Source organism: Physeter macrocephalus, chromosome 20, assembly GCF_002837175.3.
Source record: "Physeter macrocephalus isolate SW-GA chromosome 20, ASM283717v5, whole genome shotgun sequence".
NCBI classification, from domain to species: domain Eukaryota; kingdom Metazoa; phylum Chordata; class Mammalia; order Artiodactyla; family Physeteridae; genus Physeter; species Physeter macrocephalus.
In genome coordinates this window covers 96,886,289-96,902,981 of record NC_041233.1, presented here as the reverse complement: position 1 = coordinate 96,902,981, position 16,693 = coordinate 96,886,289, and the positions used below count along the sequence as shown (strand labels likewise).

Below are 16,693 nucleotides of genomic sequence, written 5' to 3'. Positions count from 1 at the left end.
ACGTAGGGTGGATAGCTAGTGGGAAACAGCCGCATAGCACAGGGAGATCAGCTCCGTGGTTTGTGACCACCTAGAGGGGAGGGATAGGGAGGGTGGGAGGGAGGGAAATGCAAGAGGGAAGAGATGTGGGAACATATGTATATGTATAACTGATTCACTTTGTTGTAAAGCAGAAACTAACACACCATTGTAAAGCATTTATACTCCAATAAAGAAGTTTAAAAAAAAAATCCTACTCGGTTGCCTACACCTCTAGATTCTTAAATCTACCACAAATGTGTGGGCATGGAAGATTAGATGAGATGACAGCTACCTCAACACATTTATCTCAGCCTTGTGAGACCAGAGGCAGAGGACCTGTGCTTGAAATTCTGACCAATGGAACCGTCCCCTAATCCATACTTCTTTACCAGTTTGCTTTTTCTGTAAATGCTTATCTGAGATGCTGGAGAGATGTATACTGTGATGGAGTTTAAAAAAAAAACAAACCTAAAACGGTTTCTTCCTGTTCACAGAACAAAACCTTTCATCTGGATTTCCTTGAATTGGCCCAAACCCCCGTCTAGCGTTGTCGCCCTCTGTTTTCTTCTGTGCACTATTCTTCCTCAGCAGATCTCCAGCTCCTCTTTGATCCCTGCTGTACTGTACCTTCACGGTCTTCATCAGCACGTCAGCCACCCCTTCAGTCTTTAGATCTCTGTGCACATTTTCTGCTTTCTGAAATCTTTCTCACCTGCATCTACTAGGTCAGCCGGCTTCCAAGAGGTCTTTTCCGCATTCGATGCATAATGATCAGCTTCATCATTTGCACACAGCGTTGTCTATACATTCAGTTTTGCTCTGCCTTCTTTCTATCTCAGTCACTTACAGGTCTGTTGCTCCTACTAAAGTGTAAACATCTCAAGAGCAGAACTGGACCGTATTCCACTTTTTATCTCACCTCCCCTCTAATGTTTGCTCAACTCAAGTGAGAAAATCGGCACAGGAACACACCATAATTTCCTGTGCAGAGCTGTTAATGTTTGGCCAGGGTGAGCTCCTTGACCTTCTGAGAGATATTTAATTAAAAGACAGAAAGACTTCTCCACCCTCAGCCACTGATTAGACTGTTTTGTTCAAGTAGAGAAGCTTCTTCTGGCTCCAGGTCTGTTGCTTCTCAGGACAGCTAAAATCCTCGTAGCTGCACACATTGTGGAATGAAGAGGAGGATGACAGCACGGACTACGTTACACTTCGAGCCTGACGTTTTTCATGTCATTTACGCTCCAAGCAACCACCACTTATACTCGTTTTTTCCCCAAGGAAAAGAGCCTTGATACATGGTAATCCATTGTTACAGATCAGTTGTATATTTATTGATATGCAGAAATGAGGCCTAGAGCTGAGAATGAAAGCAGGTATCAGAGCATCATGTAATATATAATCCCATTTATGTCAATATAAATATGTGTATATTTGTATGGCTTTTCATCACAGATGTTAAAATATGTAAATCAAGTGTTTTTACAGTTGAAGTGTTCATACCAGGTCAATGTATTGCATTTAGTTACGTCTCTTAAGTGTCTTTTAATCTAGAACAGTCCCCTTACCCCACTGTCTCTTTTTTATGCCATTAACTTGTTGAAAAAAGTGTCAGGCTTCCTGAGAAAAAACCGTCCTGCTGGGCTTTTCTGTTTATTTCTTTGTGTCCTTTTACTTGTTCCTCTGTTCCTTCTACTTACTGCAAACTGAAAGGCTTGATTAGATTTGAAAGGTATGGTTAAATTCAGGTTCACCTTTTTTATTTTTTAAACTTATTTCTTCTGTTTATTTCTTTTTGGCTGTTTTGGGTCTTCATTGCTGCGTGCCGGCTTTCTCTAGTTGTGGTGAGCGGGGGCTACTCTTGGTTACGGTGCGCCGGCTTCTCATTGCGGTGGCTTCTCTTGCTGTGGAGCACGGGCTCTAGGCATGTGGGCTTCAGTAGTTGTGGCACGTGGGCTCAGTAGTTGTGGCTCATGGGCTCTAGAGTGCAGGCTCAGTAGTTGTGGCGCACGGGCTTAGTTACTCCACTGCATGTGGGATCTTCCCGGACCAGGGCTCGAACCCATGTCCCCTGCATTGGCGGGCAGATTCTTAATCACTGTGCCACCAGGGAAGCCCCCATGTTCACCTTTTTTTGTAAAGAATCACCATCATAGGTGGTGCCGTGTGCTTCATATGGCATTGCATTATGAAGTAACTAACATATGGGCTATTCTGTGTTTGGTGGTGCTAAGATGGACCTGTGAATTTGGGTAGCAGTGGCATAATTGCTTTATTGTAAAGGTCTCTCAACTTCATTTCCCTGGTTTTATCTACTGATCCTTTACCTCACTACTTCATTTGGGGTTGAAAAATGGTGAGTTTACTAATTATATATGTTTACTGTGAAACACAGTTAGTTCATCCAAGGCAGAAAAAATGAAGAATAAATGTGGATTATTTCCCTTTCATTGCCAATTTTGAGCCTAAGAGATTGGTACCTGATTGTCTATATTGATGATCACTGTTTTGAGGGGGGTTTTTTCACTTTTTTTCCTTTCACTTTCCATATTTTTCAGCATCATAATGAGCTCATGTTTTTATATTTTCAAGGTGTTGCAGTTTATTTCAATCATTCTTTCTAATACCTGAGGGCAGCAAAGGGGCAGCATCTTTTTTAAAAAAACATTTTTTAAAATTGAAGTATAGTTAATTTACATTGTTCGTGTTAGTTTCAGGTGTACAGCAAAGTGAGTCAGTTATATATTATTTTTTAGATTCTTTTCCATTATAGGTTATTTCAAGATATTGAATATAGTTAGCTATGCTATACAGTAGGTTCTTGTTGTTTATCGATTTTATATATAGTAGTGTGTATATGTTCATTCCAAACTCCTAATTTATCCACCCCCCCATCCCCTTTGGTAACAGTAAGTTTGATTTCTATGTCTGTAAGTCTATTTCTGTTTTATAAATAAATTCATTTATGTCGTTTTTAGATTCCATGTATAAGTGGTATCATATGATATTTGTCTTTGACTTACTTCACTTAATATGTTAATCTCTAGGTCCATCCATGTTGCTGCCAATGAAATTATTTTGTTCTTTTTTTTTTAAGGCTGAGTAATATTCCATTGTATGTATTACATACCACATCTTCTTTATCTGTCATCTGTCAGTGGACACCAAGGTTGCTTCCATGCCTTGGCTATTGTAAATAGTGCTGCTATGAATATTGGGGTGTATGTATCTTTTTGAGTTAGAGTTTTCTCCAGATACATGCCCAGGAATGGGATTGCAGGATCATATGGTAGCTCTATTTTTTTTTTTTTTTTTTTTTTTTTTTTTTTTTTTTACCAGAAGCAGCAGTTTATTTCCTAGGACCGCTAGACACTGACATCAGCTGTACCCTACTTGTTTGTGTCAGGTAATGAGATACTCTGCATGCAGAACACTTCACTGGATTGCCTTTGGGGGAATCTCATTCCAAGGATTAGAAGAACATTTTTTATTGTAAACTACACGCAAATTTGCCAGGTCATTTCCAAGTTCTGATGGAAAGTCTATATTTTTTACTTTTTAATCTTTATTGGAGGTTAATTGCTTCACAATACTGTGTTAGTTTCTGTTGCACAACAAAGCGAATTGGCCATATGCATACACATGTCACCATATCCCCTCCCTCTTGAGCCTCCCTCCCACCCTCCCTAACCCACCCCTCTAGGTCATCGCAAAGCACCGAGCCGATCTCCCTGTGCTATGCAGCTGCTTCCCACCATCCTATTTGACATTCAGTAGTGTATATATGTCGATGCTACTCTCACTTAGCCCCAGCTTCCCTCTCCCACCGCATGTCCTCAGGTCCTTTCTCTATGTCTACCTCTTTATACCTGCCCTGCAACTAGGTTCATCAGTACCTTTTTTCTTTTTAGATTCCATATATATGTATTAGCATATGGTATTTGTTTTTCTCTTTCTGACTTACTTCACTCTGTATGACAGACTCTAGGTCCATCCACCTCACTACAAATAATTCAAATTTCGTTTCTTTTTACGACTGGGTAATATTCCATTGTATATATGTGGCACATCTTCTTTATCCATTCATCTGTCGATGGACATTTAGGTTGGTTCCATGTCCAGGCTATTGTAAATAGTGCTGCAGTGAACATTGTGGTACATGACTCTCTTTGAATTATGTTTTTCTAAGGGTATATGCCCAGTCGTGGGATTGCTGGGTCATATGGTAGTTCTATTTGTAGTTTTTTAAGGAACCTCCATACTGTTCTCCATAGTGGCTGTATCAATTTACATTCCCACCAACAGGGCAAGAGGGTTCCCTTTTCTCCACACCCTCTCCAGCATTTATTGTTTCTAGATTTTTTGATAATGGCCTTTCTGACCAGCATGACATGATACCTCACTGTAGTTTTGAATTGCATTTCTCTAATAATTAGTGATGTTGAGCATCTTTTCATGTACCTCTTGGGCCATCAGTGTGTCTTCCTTGGTGAAATGTCTATTTAAGTCTTCCACCCATTTTTTAACTGGATTGTTTGTTTTTTTAATATTGAGCTCCATGAGCTGTTTGTATATTTTGGAGATTAATCCTTTGTCTGTTGTTTCACTTCCAAATATTTTCTCCCATTCTTAGGGTTGTCTTTTTGTCTTGTTTATGATTTCCTTTGCTGTGCAAAAGCTTTTACGTTTAATTAAGTCCCATTTGTTTATTTTTGTTTTTATTTCTGTTACTCAAGGAGGTGGGTCAAAAAAGAATCTTGCTGTGGTTTATGTCAAAGAGTGTTTTTCCCATGTTTTCCTCTAAGAGTTTTATAGTGTCTGGTCTTACATTTAAGTCTTTAATCCATTTTGAGTTTATTTTTGTGTATGGTGTTAGGTAGTGTTCAAATTTTATTCTTTAACATGTAGCTGTCCAGTTTTCCCAGCACCACTTATTGAAGAGGCTGTCTTCTCCATTGTATATTCTTGCCTCCTTTATCAAAGATGAGGTTACCATATGTGCGTGGGTTTATCTCTGGGCATTCTGTCCTGTACCATTGATCTCTATTTCTGTTTTCGTGCCAGTACCATACAGTCTTGATTACTGTAGCTTTGTGGTATAATTTGAAGTTGGCGAGCCTGATTCCTCCAACTCCGTTTTTCTCCCTCAAGATTGTTTTGGCTATTCGGGGTCTTTTGTGTTTCCATACAAATTGTAAAATTTTTTGTTCCAGTTCTGTGAAGAATGCCATTGGTAGTTTGATAGGGATTGCATTGAATCTGTAGATTGCTTTGGGTAGTATAGTCATTTTCACAATATTGATTCTTCCAGTCCAAGAACATGGTATATTTTTCCATCTGTTTATGTCATCTTTGATTTCTTTCATCAGTGTTTTATAGTTTTCTGAGTACAAGTCTTTCGCCTCCTTAGGCGGGTTTGTTCCTAGGTAGTTTATTCTTTTTTTGCAGCGGTAAATGGGAGTGTTTCCTTAATTTCTCTTTCTGATTTTTCGTTGTTGGTGTATTGGAATGCCAGAGATTTCTGTGCATTAATTTTGTATCCTGCAACCTTACCAAATTCATTGATTAGTTCTAGTAGTTTTCTGGTGGCATCTTTAGGATTTTCTATGTATAGTATCATGTCATTGACAAAGAGTGACAGTTTTACTTCTTTTTTTCCAATTTGTATTCCTTTTATTTCTTTTTCTTCTCTGACTGTGGCTAGGACTTCCAAAACTGTGTTGAATGAGAGAGTGGACATCCTTGTCTTGTTACTGATATTAGTGGAAATGCTTTCAGTTTTTCACTACTGAGAATGATGCTTGCTGTGGGTTTGTCATATATGGCCTTTAATATGTTGAGGTAGGTTCCCTCTATGCCCACTTTCCGGAGAGTTTTTATCATAAGGTGTTGAATTTTGTCAGAAGCTTTTTCTGCATCTATTGAGATAATCATTTGGTTTTTTTCCCTTAATTTGTTAATGTGGTGTATCACATTGATATGCATATGTTGAAGAATCCTTGCATCCCTGGGATAAATCCCACTTGATCATGGTTGTATGATCCTTTTAATGTGCTGTTGGATTCTGTTTGCTAGTATTTTGTTCAGGATTTTTGCATCTATGTTCATCAGTGATGTTGGTCTATAATTTTCTTTTTCTGTGATATCTTTTTCTGGTTTTGATATCAGGGTGATGGTGGCTTCATAGAATGAATTTGGGAGTGTTTCTCCCTCTGCAATTTTTGGAAGAGTTTGAGAAGAATTGGTGTTAGCTGTTCTCTAAATGTTTGATAGAATTCGCCTGTGAAGCCATCTGGTCCTGGACTTTTGCTTGTTGGAAGATTTTTAATTATGGTTTCAATTTCATCACTTGTGATAGGTCTGTTTATATTTTCTAATTCTTCCTGGTTCATTCTTGGAAAATTGTCCCTTTCCAAGAATTTGTCCATTTCTTCGTGGTTGTCCATTTTATTGGCATATAGTTGTTTGTAGTAGTCTCTTATAATCCTTTGTATTTCTGCAGTGTCAGTTGTGATTTCTCCTTTTTCATTTCTAATTTTATTGATTTGTACCCTCTCCCTTTTTTTCCTTGATGAGTCTGGCTAATGGATTATCAACTTTGTTTATCTTCTCAAAGAACCAGCTTTTAGTTTTATTTATCTTTGCTATTGTTTTCTTCGTTGGTATTTCATTTATTTCTTCTCTGATATTTATGATTTCTTTCCTTCTACTGAGTTTGGGTTTTCTTTGTTCTTCTTTCTCTAGTTGTTTTAAGTGTAGGGTTAGATTGTTTATTTGAGATTTTTGTTTCTTGTTTCTTGAGGTGAGATTGAATTGCTATAAACTTCTCTCCTAGAACTGCTTTTGCTGCATCCCATAGGTTTTCCGTCATCGTGTTTTCATTGTCATTTTTTTCTATGTATTTTAAAATTTCTTCTATGATTTCTTCAGTGACCTCTTGGTTATTTAGTAGAGCACTTTTTAGACTCCATGTGTTTGTGGTTTTTTTTAGTTTTTTTTTTTTTCTGTAATTGATTTCCTGTCTCATAGCGTTGTGGTCAGAAAAGATGCTTGATATGATTTCAATTTTCTTAAATTTTCCGAGGCTTGATTTGTGACTCAATGTGATTTGTCCTGGAGCGTGTTCCGTGTGCACTTAAGAAGAAAGTGTATTCTGCCATGTTTGGGTGGAATGTCCTATAAATGTCAATTAAAGCTATCTGCTCAATTGTGTCATGTAAAGCTTTTCTTTCCTTATTTATTTTCTGTTTGGATGATCTGTCCATTGGTGTAAGTGGGGTGTTAAAGTCCCCTACTATTATTGTGTTACTGTTGATTTCTCCTTTCATGGTTGTTACTGTTTGCCTTATGTATTGAGGTGCTCCTATGTTGGGTGCATAAACATTTATAATCGTTATATCTTCTTCTTGGATTGATCCCTTGATCATTATGTAGTGTCCCTCCTATCTCTTGTAACAGTCTTTATTTTAAAGTTTATTTTATCTGCTACGAGTATTGCTACTCCAGCTTTCTTTTGATTTCTGTTTGCATGGAATATCTTTTTCTGTCCCTTCACTTTAAGTCTGTATGTGTCTCTAGGTCTGAAGTGGGTCTCTTTTAAGACAGCATATATATGAGTTTTGTTTTTCTATCCATTCAGCCAATCTGTGTCTTTTGGTTGGGGCTTTTACATTCAAAGTTATTATCGATAATGTATGTTCCTATTATCATTTTCTTAATTGTTTTGGGTTGGTTTTTGTGGGTCTTTTCCTTGTGTTTCCTACCTAGAAAGATTTCGTTAGCATTTGTTGTAAAGCTGGTTTGGTGGAGCTGAATTTGCTTAGCTTTTGCTTGTCCGAAAAGCTTTTGACTTCTCCATCGAATCTGAATGAGATCCTTGCTGGGTAGAGTAATCTTGGTTGTAGGTTTTTCTCTTCCATCACTTTAAGTATATCCTGCCACTCCTTTCTGGCCTGCAGAGTTCCCGCTGAAAAATCAGCTTATAACCTTATGGGGATTCCTTTGTAATGTTTTTTTTTTTCCTTGCTGCATTTAATATTTTTTCTTTGAATTTAATTTATGTTAGTTTGATTAATATGTGTCTTGGTGTGTTTTTCCTAGGGTTTGTCCTGTGTCTTATGGGGCTCTCTGTCCTTCCTGTACTTGGGTGACTGTTTCCTTTCCCATGTTAGTGAAGTTTTCGACTATAATCTCTTCAAATATTTTCTCAGTCCCTTTCTTTTTCTCTTCTTCTGGGACCCGTATAATTCGAATGCTGGTGCGTTTAGTGTTGTCCCAGAGGTCTCTGAGATTGTCTTCAATTATTTTCATTCTTTTTTCTTTATTCTGCTCCTCAGCAGTTATATCCACCCTTTGGTCTTCCAGCTCACTTGTTCGTTCTTCTGCCTCAGTTATTCTGTTATTGGTTCCTTGTAGTGTATTTATCATTTCAGTTATTGTGTTGTTCATCTCTGTTTGTTCTTTAGTTCTTCTAGATCTTTGTTAAACATTTCTTGTATTTTCTCATTCCATGCCTCCTTTCTATTTCCGAGAGTCTAGATCATCTTTACTGTCATTACTCTGAATTCTTTTTCAGGTAGATTGCCTATTTCCTCTTCATTTATTTGGGCTTGTAGGTTTTTACCTTGCTCCTTCATCTGTGACATTTTTTTTTGCTGTCTCTCTCTCGGTGTTTTGTTTTGTTTTTTTAATGAGTGCGATTGTGTTCCTGTCTTATTGGTTGTCTGGTCTGAGGCTTCCAACACTTGAAGTTCGTAGGCTATTGGGTAGAGCTGGGTCATGGTGCTGAAATGAGGAGCTCTGTGAGACCTCACTGCGATGAATATTCCCTGGGGTCTGAGGTTCTCTGTTAGTCCAGTGGTTTGAACTTGGAGCTCCCACCGCAGCAGCTTCGGCCCAACCTCTGGCTCATGAACCAAGATCCCACAGCCACATGGGGTGGCAAAAAAAAAGAAGAAAAAAACAATAACAAAGTAAAAAATAAAATTAGACTAGGAAACTAACATATGTTGGCAAGAATACAAAAATAAAAATATAGATGACTCAACAACTTGAAGATACATCAGTACCACAATAGTAAAAAAGAGGGGCAGAGAAAAGAAGAAAAGGCGAGGGTTTGGTGGTGGGGGGAAAGGCCTTGGCTGTGGAGGGCGGGGCCTAAGCAAGGGTGCGATTTGGGTGGTGGACGGGGCCTATGCTCAGGACCCACAGGGCTGGAAAAGGCCCTGGAGACTGTGGGGGGTGGGGCTTAGGCTCAAGGAACAGAAGGGGCCCAGGTGTGCCCCCCACCCCTGGTCTCAGAGGGCGGGAGACCTCACCTGGGAGCCCAGCAGGCTTCCTGGGCTCAAGTGGGCGGGGCAAATGCCCTCCGCTCCTCTCCGGTTTCTCTGGTCTGGGAGGGCCCCTCCCACCTGCCTCTGAGGCCTCCCTCCTATGCCCCCAAGGAGCCACGTGGCCTGGAGGGGGCTTTGGAGGGCAGGGGACCAGCCTGGGAGCTCAGCAGGCTCCCTGGGCCCGATTGGGCCGGGCGATCACACTCCACTCTTCTCCTGCTCCTCCCGGAGGGTCCCTCCTGCCTGCCTCTTCTGATCTCCCTGGCCTCAGGGATGCCGATGCTGTCTGGCCTCCACTTCTCCTCCCCCTCTCAGCCCCCCTACGTCCTACTGGTTTACTTTGGGGTTCCTTCTGTCTCCTTGGGCATCAGTGTACTCCACCAGCGGCCGGCAGGTGCCCTAGTTGTGGGGAGGTGCTAACTCCGTGTCTTCCCAGACCGCCATCTTGACTCCGCCTCCAGTAGCTCTTTTTAGTTTTTAAGGAACCTCCACCATGTTCTCCATAGTGGCTGCACCAATTTACATTCCCACCAGCAGTGTCAGAGGGTTCCCTTTTCTCCACACCCTCTCCAGCATTTATTATTCATAGACTTTTAAGCAGTGGCCATTCTGATACCTCCTTGTAGTTTTGATTTGCATTTCTCTAATAATTAGTGATATTGAGCATCTTTTTATATGCCTCTTGACCATCTGTATTCTTCTTTGGAGAAATATTTATTTAGGTTTCCTATTTTTTGATTGGGTTGTTTGTTTTTTGACATTAAGCTGCATGATCTGTTTGTATATTTTTGCAGTTTATCCCTTCTCAGTAGCATTGTTTGCGAATATTTTCTCCCAGTCCATAGGTTGTTTTTTCATTTTGTTTATGCTTTCCTTTGCTGTGCAAAAGCTTTTAATTAGGTTCCATTTGTTTATTTTTGTTTTTATTTCCATTACTCTAGGAGCTGATCCAAAAAAATATTGCTGCAATTTATGTCAAAGAGTGTTCTGCTTTTGTTTTCTTTTAGGAGTTTTATAGTATCTGGTCTTACATTTAGGTCGTTAATCCATTTTGAGTTCATTTTTATATACAGTGTTAGAGAATGTTCTAATTTCATTTTTATACATGTAGCTGTCCAGTTTTCCCAGGGCCACATATTGAAGAAACTGTCTTTCTCCATTGTATGTTCTTGTCTCCTTTCTTATAGATTAATTGACCATAAATGTGTGGGTTTATTTCTGGGCTTTCTGTCATGTTGCATTGATCTCTATGTCAGTTTTTGTGCCGGTACCATACTGTTTTGATTACTGTAGCTTTGTCTGTACTGTAGTATGGTGTGAAGTTAGGGAGCGTGATTCTTCGAGCTCCATTCTTCTTTCTCAAGATTGTTTTCATTGTGGGGCAGCATCTTTTTGATGGAAAAAATTTCCAAGATCACCTCACTGCAGAGCTTTGGTATGTCCATTATTCTTGGGCGCGATGGGCTCTCCCTGCCTGGTGGCTCAGGAATGGAACAGTGCACTTTTGTTCATATACTTCCCCAAGTGCTCAGTAGGACCTGTCATTGTTGGAGTATAAAGAGTTTCTTGGGCTTCCCTGGTGGCGCAGTGGTTGCGCGTCCGCCTGCCGATGCAGGGGAACCGGGTTCACGCACCGGTCTGGGAGGATCCCACATGCCGCGGAGCGGCTGGGCCCGTGGGCCATGGCCGCTGGGCCTGCGCGTCCAGAGCCTGTGCTCCGCAGTGGGAGAGGCCACAGCAGTGTGAGGCCTGTGTACCACAAAAAAAAAAAAAAAAAAAAAAAAGTTTCTTTGGTCAAATCAAATTTTTTTAATCCACACAAAAAAAGGCCACTTATATGACCTCACTGAGGATAAGATTTTTAGAAAAAGAGATTGTTGTTTTTTGTTTTTTAAATTCTTCAGATTACTTAATTAGGAACTGCAGTAGAGCACTGGGATTAGTAGTCATTATATAGGGTTGGTTATTTTCTTCTTAATTAAAAAAATATGTGAGCAGAAGAGTAATGAAAAGTAGTTTTCCATTTCCCCTCATGAAATTAAACTAAAAATGGAAACGTGGGACATTTAACAGCCAGAAGCATCCTCAAAAAGGAAATGAAATTTATCTCATAGAAAGAGTGTCTTTGAATTATTCACGTTAAATAAACGTAAAACAGACTGAGCAATGATATTGACTAGATACTTTAAAATAAGCTTGGGAGCAAAAAGTTAAATATTTAGATTAGTGTGAAATGTTAGCTTTGTAGCAGTGTGCCATTGATGGAGTATTCCTGGAACATGTCTTCTCTGCTTGTTTTAACACCTGACCTTGGTCCCTGAAATGGAATGTATAGACACTCAGTGATGTGGGTGGGTTTGTTTGACATTTTCGCTTTGTTTGTATAAGCCCCTTTAGTTGTTTCTTTGCACTCTCTTTAATACCATTGAAAATTTGGTGACTTTCTAGAATCAAGACAGTATGGAGCTGTCATTCCATAATGATCTGTTTGGGTTCACTGACTTTTCCCCCAGAAAGACTAGACACTTGAGTCTGAGGTTGAACTTACTTGATTTTTCATTTTATGTTTATGAATAGTAGATTGATTCCATCAACAAATATGGTTTCTGGCACAAAGATGGAAACTTAGTAGGCACTTGGTTTAAAAATGCATAATTCCCTGACTGTGCCCCTCAACTGGGTCTATTATCGTATATAAACTGATTCATTCTGTCTGATAGGCCAAAATGACATGGCATTTAATTGTTTATTAATAAACTTAATATCTTGTCATATGCTCATTGGCCATTTAAGAGTGGTATTTTTCTTTTTATCTATTTCTTGTTTCCCTTACTGATATGTCTGTGTTAGAAAAACTGCTTTCTTCACTAGTGTGGTTGATTTTCACTGGATAATTTCTTTATCATTTGGTTGAAGAAGAAGCTGGTAGTTTTGTGTTTTCTTTTTCCTTCCCCCAGAAAAAATGATAACATGAGCACCCATCACAGCTAGTGGTTTCCCTTTAAAGTAGCGATGAACTCCCTTTTTTGCTTGGCCTCACTGAGCTATAGTGGGAATAAAATGAGATAATGTGCTTTGAAATATATTAAGCACTGCATAATGGCACCTTACAAATGGTACTGCTTCACCAGAAGGACCTGAAACTCAGCTTAAACACAGTGTCATTTAGAGTGCGGTTAGTTCCTCTAGAAATACGTTTTTCTTAATTCCTGGGCTCTTACAAAGTCCCTAAGTTTCATTACACTTAATATAGACACAAATTGTGTTATTATGATGGTCTCTTGGTATGTTACAGTCTGGTGACTGGGGGAATAATCAAATAACCCAGATGATAGATAAGAAAGAGTTTACATTTACAAATTGTTATCTTGCTTTCAGGGTCACCATTTTTAATGGCAGTCTCCTCGTTTTTTATTTTTAACTTTTTGTTATGGAAAATTTCAAACATACACAAAAGTAGAGAAATTGTTTGCATAATGTTTTGATGTTTTTAACAGTTTAAATCAAGATGCAAATCTATACAATCTTTACATGGGGTTGGTCTCTGAAATCACTTCCAATGTGGTAATCTCTGTTCCTTTTTCATTCTCCTTTTTCCTCACGGTGTAGTTACTGAAGAACTCAGATTTTTTTGTCCCATAATTTCCTATAGCATGGATGTTGCTGATTGCATCTCTGTGGTATTGTTTAGTATGTTCCTATTTCTGAATTTTCAGGAAAGTAGTAGTTTAGTTATGGAAGGCTTGATCAGATTAAGGTTTGAATTTGCAGGTGGAGGGCAAGAATACCTTACACGTACTAGCAGTTTGTACTTGCACCTAATGATTAGTTGTATCCTGATCTCTTTTTTGTAATGTTAACAGCCATTGATGAACTTTACCTAATAGCCCATTCCTTTCATATTTAACTATTTACTTACCTTGGTTATTTTAATGTATTTCATGAAATTTTTAAAACATTTTATATATTTGCCAGATAGCCGTGTATAAAGATTATAACCATTTACATAGTGTACAGCCGTGTATCAGAGTACATAAACTTTAATTCTCTTTATCGATGATGTATCTAAGGCTTAAGGGAAGTTACAGTTTTCCCCAGGGTCACAAAGTATGGTATCGAGGGTTCAACATATGGGTCTTGCCTCAATCTCATATATAACACCAGCTTCCTTCTTCTCTTCTTTAACCACAGCTCATCTTCATTTAGGAGAAATGATGGAAAGGATAAAGAAGGTAAGGTGAGAGATTAAAAGAAAGGAACTGAACAGTTAACACAGGAGAGTTAAAGATACAAAACTGACTTCCAGAGTCTTACCCCGTTTATCCTGTCATTTTGACTCTCTTGCTTACCCGGCCCTTGATTATCATTACTTAGGTCTCATTTATTGCCTGATCCTGTGTATGTTTCAAAATATACATTTAACCAAACATTAGTGGCTTTAGAATCTTAATTCAGACTTTGCCAGAAAAACTACATTTTTGTAGCACCTTTTCCCACGCCCTTTAAAGACCATTTTTAACACAATAATAAATACCAAAGCTGGAATCCTATGGGAACATGACAAGTTTAGTCCATCATTTCACCTTAACATACCACTTTTCCTAACACTTCTCTCTTAGTCTGTCCGTGGGTGTATTTATGAAGTAATTTAATCTAGATATTCATGAAGAAATTTAATAAACAAGAATAAACCTTGTCATTTAAAGGTATTTCAAAAGCCATTTTGTTATATAATAAATGTTTCTTAAACTTGTTCCACTCAAGTTCTTTTACTAAAATAGCAATTTAATTTGATTTCTGGCAAATACTTACTCCTCAAAGGTTGAGCTAAGTTTTGAATGTAGGGATTTTGCATAGAAGCTAAATTTAGCAATTAGCAGTCTTCCACTTCTAGTTCAAATCTAAGTGAACTTTTAAAAGTCTAAAATATACGGGCCTCTCTGAAGACCTAGACTCTGATATTAACAAATGCCAAAAGAGACGTGCAAACAGGAAACTATGTGATTCTTTTTTTAAATGTTGTTTTAAATCATATAATCATTTTTCCACTTGACCCCCACCTCACCCCCAAATAAAAAGGATCTACAGTAAATCTGTGGAAACTTTAGAAATCTTTTTGTTTTTCTTCCCCACATCTCCCTATTTATATATTTTAAGTGCCACCTGATACGGCAAACAAATGTAAATGATGTCCTTTCACAGTTCACTGGCTTCCGCTCTGAAGTCATCTAAAATTCTGCAGCTATAATACAAACCATCAGATAAAAGTGTGAGAGTTTATACTTGGGAAACATTAAGTGCCTTAAAATGGTTAAGCGGAACCACAGGAGCATTTTTTTTTTTTTCAGTTTCTAGAAGGGATTGTGTTACTCCTTTAAGCAAATGAGTAATGAGATTTTAGTTCCGGAGAATGGACGCTCCCTGAGGAGACTGTAGGTAGGTACGTCCTGGTACAGAGGAAGGTATTTGGCTCACAGACCCTTCTAAGGGCAGGTAGGTTGCTGATCTCAGGATCAAGCCAAATAGAGCTTCCACCTCTGCCACTGGTGACTGCCCCTCCAGCTGGCCTTCCCAGCCTCTCGCTACTTCTCTGTTGAAATCTCCCCTGAATACCATACAGTGTGTCAGAGTTCCTCAACTCTCAGGTGAAATGTATTGATTTGTTTAAAATATTTGATGCATTTCAATCCCAGATTAGCAGCAGTTATTTTATTTTATTTTAAATTTTATTTATCTTATTTTTTGCTGTGTTGGGTCTTTGTTTCTGCGCACGGGCTTGGGGCTACTCTTCGTTGAGGTGCGCGGGCTTCTCATTGCGGTGGCTTCTCTTGTTGTGGAGCACAGGCTCTAGGCGCACGGGCTTCAGTAGTTGCGGCTCGCAGGCTCTAGAGCTCAGGCTCGGTAGTTGTGGCGCACAGGCTTAGTTGCTCTGCAGCATGTGGGATCTTCCCGGACCAGGGCTGGAACCCGTGTCCCCTGCATTGGCAGGCGGATTCTTAACCATTGTGCCACAAGGGAACTCCCTAGCAGCAGTTAAAATAACTTTTTGATGAAAAGCTTTTTAATCTCTGTAGTGGCCTGAGAAGAGCTCCATTGCCCTCGGGATAGAGTCTCACGTCTTTACCACGGTGCCCCAGCCCTTTGTGATCTGTGCCTCAGCAATACACAGCCCCTGGGAGTCTGCACTGGCAAATCATGTCCCCTCTTTGCCTCTGGGCTCTTTGCTTACAGCGCCCATTCCCTGGCCGTAAATTCAGTCCTTTTGCACATTAGCTACTTGTCCTGTAGAAGTCACCTTGACAAGTCTCCTCCTCTGGAAAGCCTGTCTGACTATTCAAAGGAGGAATTAACTGTCCTTCTGGATTAACTGCCCTACTAGTTTAGTCGCTGCTATAGAACTGTGTTTATTCCTTTAGAGAAAACTCATACTATATTCAGTACTGAATAGTGTATTGAAATCGCTAATTACTATCCATCTCCCCATCTGTAGTCTCTGAGTTTCTTGAGTAATAAGACTGGATGTTGTGGTGGATGCAGTAGTATTTAATAAATACTTGCTAAATTAATTCTTGCTCCAGTTCTGCTTCTAACTGGCCAAAATTTGTATACCCTGAAACTTCCACCCAGCAACCTATTTTTAATCCCTGGGCTTCATGGTACAAGTCTAATCCCACTTTTACATGATAGTCCTTCAGAGGCTAGATTTCTGGCAGATGGTTCTCCAGAAAGAGTGAGATATTCCAGAAAGAGTGATTTCTTATACATGGGCAGAACATACTTGCTTGTAGAAGAGCTGTTACTAGGAGAAGACTAAACCTGGCTTTCCTTCTGAAGAAGCCTAAGCAAAGATCTTACAGTTTTCCTTCTAATGAAGGAAGGAAGACAATAAAGGTGATGGTGTAAATACTGACGACATTTAAGTTGGATGAGAGGTATAAGAAGTTCTTAAAAGTTAAGTCATTCCACTGAGATCAAATTTTCAAGCTCAATTTTATTTTAATAACTGGGAAGCCCTGAAGTTGGCTCTGGAAGCACACACAGCCTTGGGCATCCATTCTGAGCTGTGCGGCTACCCCCGATTTAGACGAATTACATTCCCAGCAAGAGTAAGAGCTGGTTTTAAAGTTCAGTGGCAAGAATAACTTTTTTCAAGAAATCATAACTAACTTTACCCAGCTAGAGGTGAGTTTTGGCGGGGGGGCTGGGAAGAAGGAAGGAAGGAGCAAAGGGAACTCCTTAGTACAGTAAGGAGTTAGCTTTGATTCAAAAGGAATTGGGGGGCTTCCCTGGTGGCGCAGTGGTTGCGCGTCCGCCTGCCGATGCAGGGGAACCGGGTTCGC

The 16,693-nt window shown here is 39.4% G+C and overlaps 1 protein-coding gene across 4 annotated transcripts in view; it reads left to right on the top strand.

The window, feature by feature from the left end:
* RBPMS (RNA binding protein, mRNA processing factor) overlaps positions 1–16,693 on the top strand; it is a 196,758-nt gene that overhangs the window by 131,251 nt on the left and 48,814 nt on the right. The gene's annotated exons all lie outside the window — the stretch shown is intronic.